This window comes from Pezoporus occidentalis, unplaced genomic scaffold (assembly GCF_034315485.1).
Source record: "Pezoporus occidentalis ecotype Australia unplaced genomic scaffold, CSIRO_AGI_Poc_V1 ctg4, whole genome shotgun sequence".
Taxonomy (NCBI): domain Eukaryota; kingdom Metazoa; phylum Chordata; class Aves; order Psittaciformes; family Psittacidae; genus Pezoporus; species Pezoporus occidentalis.
In genome coordinates, this window is record NW_026915724.1 from 10,725,420 (window position 1) to 10,735,912 (window position 10,493).

Sequence of the window (10,493 nt, forward strand, 5' to 3'; positions counted from 1 at the left end):
ACTAAAACTAGGTTATGACTTCTTGTGATCCATTTGAAAATGACTCTGTGGCTGAATCAGTTCTGGTTTCCAATTCTGCCTTACTAGTGACTTGCTAACCTTAAGCATCCAAGAATTAGATTAAATTTTATGATTTAAGTTATCTGGCTGTTGACAAATACTGGGTGAATTTACTGTTTTTCTAATTCTTGAAATTAGGATATGTCTATATAAAGGATATACCTGAATCATGTTTTCATTTATAATCAGTAAAGAAATTATAAATGTTTCATGAGTTAATGTGGTTACATAATAGTGAATATAAGAAAATAATATAATAATATAATAATATATAATAATATAAGTGAATATAAGAAAATAATATAATAATAATAATAATGATTGGTACCTTGATATTGCTGGGACAAATGAATGATATAGTAGCTACTATGAGCCTTAAAGCAGGTAGACCACAAGGTAAGACTTCAACTGTGTGTTCTGTGAATTTAAATGAAGCCAGTGCAGCTGTATCTCTTGCGTATTTGGCCCATAGTAAGTGTAATATTTCCTATTATATCAAAAGTTCTATTCATAATGCACCAAAACCCTGGTCAAAATTATTTTTGTTTTATCTTTACTTGAAAATAACTACAATGCAAAGTAATTTGAACATAAGCTGGTAAAGTATACAAGCCCTATTAAGAAATTAATGGTACATTTCTCTTTCTTTTCTGTGGATATGTCCTTCAAATTCTACTTAACCACCTGTGTTTTGGGCTTTTTACTTTAAAAAAAGTGTCTGTTGATCTAAGATAAGGAGTCTTAATAGAAAACTAAAATTTTTATATATGCTCTAAACTGGGCCAAACTTAAAATATTTTCAAATGTTTTGCAAAGACAAAACCTCTCAAGTGAACCCAAGCTAACAGACCCAGTACATTAAGATGATCAGTGTGTTTCAATCTCACTTGGGCAAAACTTTTTAATATGTATTAAGAGTTGGAGCAAACTTGTGTGGTATAGAATCTTCTATTTCTTTTGGTTAGTTTTGTTTGTATGTTTTGTTGGTTGGTTTGTTTGTTTTGTTCAGTGATCACCAAAATGTTCAGCCTCTGCAGTGTCCCTTTTGACTTACCTGTTTTTCAAAAGGCTCCTTAGTCCTTTCTAGACAATAAATTATGAGACCTGGGCACAGAAAAAAAATCTACTGAGACTATCATTTACTGCTACTGCCTGTGAGTTGTGTTTCTTAAAAACTGCTTTCTTCTCCTTGTTTCAGGTAATGAATCAGGATATTAAATCAGGTGCTACTTGAATGATTAAGATACCTCTGAATCTTGGACTAAATCTAGGCAGTCACCAGGGTGAGAATACTTGGCAAATTTAGAGCTGATCATGTATTCCTGTTACCTTCACAGATAATTACCAAATTCGTCTATTCAGGCAGGAAAAGCAGAGGCCTTTTCTCTAAAGATAAACTTCTACATGCTTGAATGAGTGCTTCCAGGAGCCCAAGAACACTTGCTTGTAATCCTTCTGCATTGACACAGAAGTGTTGAGATGAAAAGAAATGCTGGTGCTTTTTATCAGGACAGCACAGGTGGATGGCCTTTGTTAACAACACTGGGATATTAGGTGATATGGAATTTTTTTCTCAATCTCTCAGGAATAAATTGTTCTGTCAGGATCTGAAAGCAAGTTAATGGCATAAGCCCTGAGCTTTGGCCAGGTTAATGTATTCTATGTATAGCTAGAGCTGTTGCAGCTAAACTGTTTCCTTTACATCCATCAGGTATTATCTGTTGTCTTTTCTTGCTTAACCTTTCTTCTCAGAGCGCTGCTCACCCTGATTTTTATATTGCTACTGCCTGCTTTATTCCTCGATTGCTTGTTTTCTTCCCTTCATTTCTGTTTCTCACTGCCTTCTAAGGAAATGACAAACCAAAAACAGTTGAGTGGTCAAGCGCATCTGAAATAAAGCAACCTGATGCATATGGCATGGTTCAGTGGATAGAGGATTTCATTCTGCATCAGAAAAAAAGAGCTTTCTCTGCCACTCATCTTTTCTACAGTGCTAAACAACCTATTTTATCTTAATTTAGGTAACAGTGAGACAGGAACAATGCTATGTGCCTTCTTTGAAGCCCTTTAAAATTCCGGTTTGTAACACACTTTTTGGTTTAGGTATACCTTTTACTAATCATGGGAAGGGAGCTGAGTAGGTCTGTTTATGCATTGCTGGCATAAAAGAGAAAGAACAGCTAATAAGATAGGGTTTTTTTTTGGAACTGCTTGTGCCTATGGAATATATTCTTCTCTTTGATGTATAATAGTTCAAGTTTGTCATCTGTCTCAGATCATCTCCCAAAGAACATCTTAAAATACATGATAGCTGTGTAGAGGTCGTGAAGAATGCAGAACCTGTGGATATCTCTGCAGGAGTGCCATATTTGTCGTGTCCTTTTTCCCACTGTCAGGAGGGCAAACCCATGAGACAAACGTGCTCTACAGGAGAGCCCTGTAGAGCAGAGGCAGCACTGGTGCATCTTCAGGATGCACCAGTACTGATGGAGATACAGACATCTCTCCAACTCTGGGCAACGCCACATCCCACAGGCACTGGGCAGAGTGATGCAGACATATTCAAGTCACTCTGCATGGAGCCAATGCAGGTCTAGCTGGGCTTGTTCAGCCTGGCCTATGTACCAGTATGTGTCCATTCACCAGCAATTTGGGGATTGTAGTAACTGCACTGGCTCAGTGCTCCACCTGTTCTGATAAATCCAGCTGGCCTGGAGCACCTGAGCCTGTTTTGTTTTGCAGCAATGGCTGCAGCCAATGAATCTGTGAGGTTAGGGGCTGTCATCTGCAGCTGCTTTAAGCTATCACCACAGTAGTTGTGGCATTGAGGGTGCCAACACAGCCTCTTGGGGTGGTTTTTAGTTTATTTTTTACTGATCAGATGTTTGGCTTGGGGAAAAGAAAGCAAACAACAGATAAGTTTGGGCCAGGAGCCATTCCTCTCCTCTTTCCTTTATGGAACAAAACAAAAAAGAAACCCAAACCATGCCTCTCAAGAAATCCAATCTGATAAAGAATAAAAAAAAAAAAGCTGATAAAGCAGAGCTCTTGTAAGTAAAGCATATTCATTATCTTTAGAACAGATGGAGATCAGCAAGAACATTTTAATGGACTACAAAACCTGTGAGTTATTTTGAGTTCATGATTATGCTGTCTTGTAGAACTCATAATTGTTACAATGAGTAATGAGTGGGCCTCAAATACGTTCATACTGTGAGAAATTTTTGCACTGAATTAATAGACCCTGAGTCAGAGATAACTTGTGTGTGTTGACTTTTAATGTTATAGAGCAATACTTCTCATAAAACACTTCAAAAGCAGGTGTAGAAAGTTGAAGTCTGAAAAATCAAAGAAAGAAACAAAGCAAGTCTCTGGTAGTTATTAATTTGTGAGACTTCCTCGTAGATTCGGCATGAAAAGAAAGTGAAAAAAAGGACTCAGAGTTGCAGCACAGCAGTGTAATTTGTGCTATGATTCATATGTATCGTTATGAAGGTACTGGAATAAAATAAAGGAACTGAATGTTCTCATTGGAATTCCCTTGATAGATGAACAGGCAAACAGTTGTCTGAGTAAATGATGTTATCAGAAAAGAAATGCAATAAAGCATCAGCTCTTTTTCAACTGAGCCACCCTTTCATCTTGCACATAGTTAAAAAAAAAATAAAGGGAGTTCATGCATTAGAAATGTCTTTTTTCTCCCTTTGGTCTAAAGGAGATATTTGCAGATATAAAATCTAGAAAAGTTTTTATTCTGTCTCTTACTGGCTAAGGAGGCATTCATCTTATGGAGGGCTTTTTCTTTCTTGTGTGGTACTACTGGCTTGGAACTTCAGTACTCTGGCACAATAGATTTTTTTAGATTTGCATGAACAAGGGATTTAAGACTGTATTAACAAGTCCTGTTCTTGTCTGAGCAAAGGCAGTGAAAGGTGTTTTGCCTTGGTAACAGCTGTGCTCAGACTAGCGAGAGGGCTTAGGAAGGACTCATACCTAAAGCTGCTTGGTGGTGCAGAGTGAGATGTCTCTGGACATTTGCACACCATTAGGTGATGAATGAATTGTCCTCTTGGAAAACTGGACCATTAGGTGTTGGTAAATGCTTTATTTACTCTTTTTGTGTCTCTTGGGCTCTGCCAGAGCTCCTGAGTGCTGTTTCTGTGGCTGTGTCTGAAGTTTCTGCTCCCGCACATGATCTAGGTTGGAAAAGAGTGAGGGTGCCCTGGCCCTCTCTCTGCTACCTGCTTTGTTGGCTGTTGATTGAGGAATTATAAAAATAATTTTGATGTGTATATGAGTCAATATCTAAAAAACAATGGGGAGTTTTCTACAGAGAATATAATAACTAATTAGCCCTAGCATAATCGTTACCTACCTGAAAATTCCATGTGTATTTTTTAACTTTCTGATTTTTATTGAAATAAAAATATACTAAACTGCACAAAAGAAATTCTGTTAACTTAATATCTTTTTTCTTCATGTATATATCTAATTGAATATGTTCCAACCTATTATTTGCTATTTAACTATGTAAACCTTTAATTTAATTATAGAAATTTGTAGTTGTTCAGGTACTTTCATAAATTTAAGTGCCTAAAAAAAGGTTAAGGAAATGTTTCATTGTAATATGTATTTATGCAGAATAGCTTGATGAGAATCTTTGGTTTAGCAATTCCATTTCTTAGTATCTCACCACTGCTGATGATTGCAAAACTAACATTTATTTTGATAATTCTGTGCTTCCTGGAGTACAGAGAAGCACAAAACTGCTCTTTTTAAAAGCAAAAAATGATAAATAATCTCCTTTAGAAAATCTGTAAAACAATTTTCAGATTTCTTAGAGATAGAGATAGCTGCAAGTCCATAGGATGCTGTGTAAATGGACACAAAAAACAGGGTTCTTGAAGAACTACTCCTGGTACGCAGAAAGAGTAGAACAGAGTTGTAAATGCTGATTGATAGAAGGAAGAATTCCATAAAGTTCCTAAAGCAAAAATAAATGCATCTTCTTGGAAAAAACTCCTTTGGCCATAACATATAAAGACAGCTGGTAAGTTCCATTACAAGGGAAAGAAATTTGAATGTGAGAGAGGGGGATCTGGAAACATTAGGGTGGTTGCTCTCATCAGGAATTATTTATGTTTTGCGTTGGGCATTAAACTGCTGTAGAATGAGCTTCACATTACACTTAAAATGAGTAAATGCAAATTTCTGCTTTTTTAAAAGGAAATTCTACAGCTGCTGAAAGTCCCTGTCCTCTGACAGTATTTACTTTCCGTTGGTTTTGTCATTGCTACCAAAGTTCACAATTTTCATGAAAGGGCTTACAGCCTAGACTGCTTCTTCCTTAGATCCCACTTTAGCCCTCTTAAGAGTTTAGAGGATCATGCTAGGAACTTAGTATTCATTTGATGTTCAGTATATAACAAACAAAAGTATTCATGTTGACTGCTTTGAATATTTGCTGTAATATGTGTGTGGATTCTCTTATCCTTAAGTGTGCTGCAATAATTAGGCCTAGAAAACACAAATTGTCAACATCTGATTTTCTCAAAGACGAGAAAGTAATTCTGAATTGTTGGCATCTTATTTAATGATGAAAAGATTAGTGGTGATATCCTGGGCCTGATATTGTGGAGTAGGCTCTTTCTATGGGCAACAGGACAGTTTGATGGTGGAGCTAGTGGCCAGAAGAAACACCTCTGCTTTTCCTGTTTGTAGTGTCAGATGGCTTCTCAGTCCAGCAGCTGCTCTTACTCCACTGTTCTGAGAGCTGGCGTGTGCGATGATGCACCTGATGTTTAAGAGCAGCCTATGTTGGGGGCACATGTGTAATTCAGGTAGCAGCATCAGGAATTTTTCCCCTGGGAAAGTGAAGAGCTGCGAAACAGAACATAACTTTGTGAGGCTCACTTGAGACCCCATACAGGATATGTATGCCACAAGATGCATGTGATAAACTGTGACCTAAACCCCACATTTCTTCCCTATTGCCTTAGGAGAAAAAAAAAAAAAATCATAAACCCAAACACCTGGACATGATTTTATTTGTTTTTTTTGTTTGGTTGGTTTGGTTTGGTTTGGTTTTTTTTCAATGCAGAAATTCAACCTTCATCATATGGGCTAAAGCATAAGCTATAGCACAACTGAATTAACTTTGAACAGTCTTCTGAAATCAAAACTTACTAAGTAGATTAGATATAAGAGAAGCAACATAATATTCAGCCTATTGAAAAGGATCCTCTGTTTTCCACAAGCTTCATCATGGAATCTTTAAGAATATATTAATATGAGGCAACACTAGTGCTGCTAGGACCCTAAGATGCAGCTGTCAAGTAACATCTGCCGAAAAGGGACTTGCTTCATTAGCTTTAAAACTCTCCATTGCTCATTAGGTTTCACTAGATGGGGATTCAGTATTTTTGAGTCAGTCATCCTGTATGAAATAGTTTGTTCATGACACTGATGAACAATTACCTACCCACACACTTGGGACTTTAAATTTGTTTATTTCAACTGAGTGTCAGTACAGGCACAAGCTTAGTACTTGTTTGTCTAGGAAGACTAATTGAAACACAGAAAAGTCAGTTTGGTTAACTACATAGATGAGATTGAAAGCTTTCTATAATAATCTGTTCTTAATTTCTCTTAAAGAGAATCTATAACCCCTCATGAGGTTTTGTTGCATGTTTTTATTTATTTAACTTTTTCAAGTACTGTAAAATATTAATTACAAATTAAAAAATATTGTTTCAACCCATCCAGTGGAAGATAAACTGCTGCGCATAATAACTTGAATTTCTGTTGGCTGATAAATGTTTAATGGCTTGTTAGAAAACTAATTGTCAGTTTAATCAGGAGAGTGACAATAATAACTCAAATATTTGCACTGTCATCTGCAAAGGCAACTGTAAATATGAGTTGTTCTAAAGCCTGTCTAAGGGTATGAATACACGGCAATCCCCTTGAAACAAATTCCCAATCTCTATTGAAATGTTTCTTTTCTATTTTATGTTGCTCACAATCCTTGTTATAAGCAGGATAAAACAAAACATTGTCCCCTTGGTCATATGAATCATTCATTCATTCGCGAGGTATCATATTGATGATTCTACGTAACAACAGAATTTAAAAGTGATAAAACTCCTTCAGTGATAATTTAAGACATTTTTATTTTTCTCCACTCCTTTCAATTAAATCAAAATACACAGGCAAATATGGGAAGGATGCATGCCTATAAACACACACGTGTACATATACACATAAATATATATTTATATACACACACTAGAAATTCACAGTGGAAGTTATTAAAAAAAAAACAAACCAAACTACAAACTAAACCAAAGCAAGTCAAAATAATTTCCTCTAAAGTGAATAATATTTATATTTCATGATCAGATTCTGTCTTACTGTCTTTGCTGAATTCTCAGTGAACTATATTTTCATTGACTCCAACAGGAAAATGGCTCTAAAAAGACTTCAGAAGATAACCCTGAGTATCTGAGTCACCATAGACAGCATGAGGCAAGCAAGCTTTTTCATTGAAAATGTAGGTATGACGTAACTGCAAACTTAATTTTGGGAAATATAGCTGTTTGCTTAATTAGCTGCAGCAGTCTTTTCTTGGCCAAAAGTTTTATTACTCCTTCATAGCATGACTGACCAGTGGTTTCTTTCAGTGGCAAAGGGATTTGCACACTCATTTATGCATCTTTTCAGGAACTTTTCAATTGACTGCATAGGGAAAAGTAGGGTAAGACTTCCCATCTCTTACAGCATCATAAGAATCGAGGTCAATTTATGAAAAATGGAGCTGTCAGCTTCCTCCCTCATTTTCCAAGTTGCCTGGCAGACCTACAGTAAGATCTTGCTTTACAGTTCGAGACTGAGCACATGCTCTATAGAAACAAACTTTATTTATTTCCTTTTTTTTCCCCTAATATCTTTATATAAGCTTCTGCTATTGAAGTATAGATCTTTTGGTCTGAGGAGGAAAAGCAAGAGGGGGCTGGAACTAGATGATCTTTAAGGTCCCTTCTAACCCAAACCATTCTATGTAAGTAGAACATAAAGTAAGTAAAAAAAAAAAAGTAAACTCTGTTTTTCTTAAGAAACTCTAAGGATAACCCAGGTTTTAAATTTAAAACATCTGGTTACCACAGACCATTTGGGGACCACATCTCTACAGCAAAATTTTACCCTTACAAATAGGATATTTCTGTATGGTCAGTTAGTACATATATGTAATTACAAATGTATAGGAACATCTGAAGATTAATGTTTGAGCAAAGTCTAAATAACTTGACCCTGAATATCATTGTTCAGAAACATGATGAGAATTCTTCCCTGACTCAGGCTTTAAGTTGGCAAGGAGTTCCCACACCTTTCTTGAAGTTTCAAGGTCAATATAATTCTTAGTGTATAAATTAAAAATAAAAAGGATTGTTTGTCATGTACATTGTCTGAGACATTTCTGCCTCTTTTGCAACTGAGATAGACAAAAGCAGTATCAGCAGAAAATATCAGTGTAAATAAGTAGCACAAAACATGCTGAAGTGGAATGGAAGGAACACGGTGCAGGTTGGCAGATTGCAAGTCTTGCATTACCTTGGAGTGAAGACACCCATGTTTGGCAATTCCTACTAGAACATGGTAGTTATGTGCTGAAAATTCCCTATTTCCTCTTTTCACAAGTTCTGCAAGGACCTGTGTATAATTGTCCCATATAGCTGGCATGTGAGCTAAACTAGCCTTTATGCATTATGTTAAGGGAGTACAAGGAATACAGCTTTCAATACTAGTGTATTATTCTTGTCTCCTTAGCATTTTATTCTTGGCAGAATATAGCATTGTAATGTTTTGAAAGTTGTGGAGTAACAACTCTTCTGCCTTAATGGTGAAGTCTAGTGAATAGAGGCTCCACAAACTATACATGCGGCCTCAAGAAAACAGAAGAACTTAATTTCATTTCTAGTAACATTTTATAGCTATGCCAGTTTAAGCATGGTAGTACAAGCCACAGACTAACTTCCACAAGCATCAAGAATCAGGATGTGTTTTTCCAGCCAAGTGTGTGGCAATATATTGCAAGGTTTGTAATTTTGGTTTGTTCTGCAACAGTATGCTTTCTTGTTTCACATGCTGAAGGATGGGATCCTGTTGGACCTGACTGCAAAACCAAGGTTGAATGTAAGGGCTAAATTCAAGATTTCAGGAGAGTAAAAGGGTGTGAATTTCAGTGGATTCTAGTGGTTTCTGCTTCAAAATAGCAAGCATACCTTTTCTAAAAAAGTTTATGCCTGGAATGGTGGTAGAATAGTTTTTGAGTGCGTGTGCTCCCTCTCTTCAGAAATAATTTAAAACATATACAATGGATTTGTGGATGTTTGAAAACTGACCTTCTTGAATAGCAGAGACATCATATGCATACTTGCATAAAAGTAATATGTCAATAATTCTGTGCCTTATTTACTTTTGTTGGAAAACCTTATTTAGGGTATAATACTTACTTGGTAGCTCTCAACTGCTGTTTCCTTCAAGTTAGATAACAGGTTGCTGAACACTGTTAGTTTAAAACATGGTTTTCCCTGGCAAAGGTGAAGCAGAAAAGCTGTTCCTATTTCCCATCTGTGTGCCAGAAGTCATTTATAGCAGCAGTTTTAATTTTCTTTTAAAATTTAGTTAAACATTTTTAATCAATTTTTATTATGAAACAAAGTATGTTTTGATTAAAATGCAGGCTGTGAGCTCTGGCAGTTTTATTAGCAATTTGTGACAGTTACCTTTTTTTTCCTCTCGTGGCTAGACTGTTTCATGTATAATTTACTGCGACAAAACACTGGCCTTAGTTATTGTCAATAAATACCAGCCCATTAGAAATGTGTCTGAGGTGTAGCTCTTTAATGTTCTTGGACCTGGAGTTAATGGAATAGTAAACAACCTTTTGGTTGCGAAAACAGTGAAGCAGAAGTATTCCTCCATAAAATAGGTTTATTGTAGATGTATGGATATTTCATGACAAGAACAATAATTTGTATCTACCTGCAGACAAACATGAATTCTTCTCACCTCAGTGATGTGAATATTTCTGAAGGTGTTAGGCTCATTTTATGATGAGCAGGATTTGGCTGTGTACACTCGCTACATGAAGAGTAAAGGTTGTCACTGTAGCAAGCCTCTTTATGATGCTGTAAGTAGTGTCAGTAGAGATATGAATTAGACAGCTTTTGAAAAATACAGATGGTTTCCTTCCCATACACAGAGTATGGGAAAAAAACCCTACAGCATATGAGTAGGAGTTAGTTAATTATGCAGCGCTTGAGAAAAGTCCATAGTTTATAAAAAGAACCCATTGTAATTTACTAGCTTTTTGCTGTATCTTAATTATACTGCAGATGTAAGAAAAAATAGTACTATGGAAAGTCAGGTGT

The 10,493-nt window shown here is 36.1% G+C and overlaps 1 long non-coding RNA gene across 1 annotated transcript; it reads left to right on the forward strand.

Moving 5' to 3' along the window:
* Positions 1-726: 726 nt before the first annotated feature.
* Positions 727-7,035, forward strand: LOC134171148 (uncharacterized). The gene is made up of 2 exons (XR_009967509.1): positions 727-1,343; positions 6,161-7,035. It is a non-coding gene; the product is annotated as an uncharacterized LOC134171148 (long non-coding RNA).
* The last annotated feature ends 3,458 nt before the right edge of the window (positions 7,036-10,493 follow it).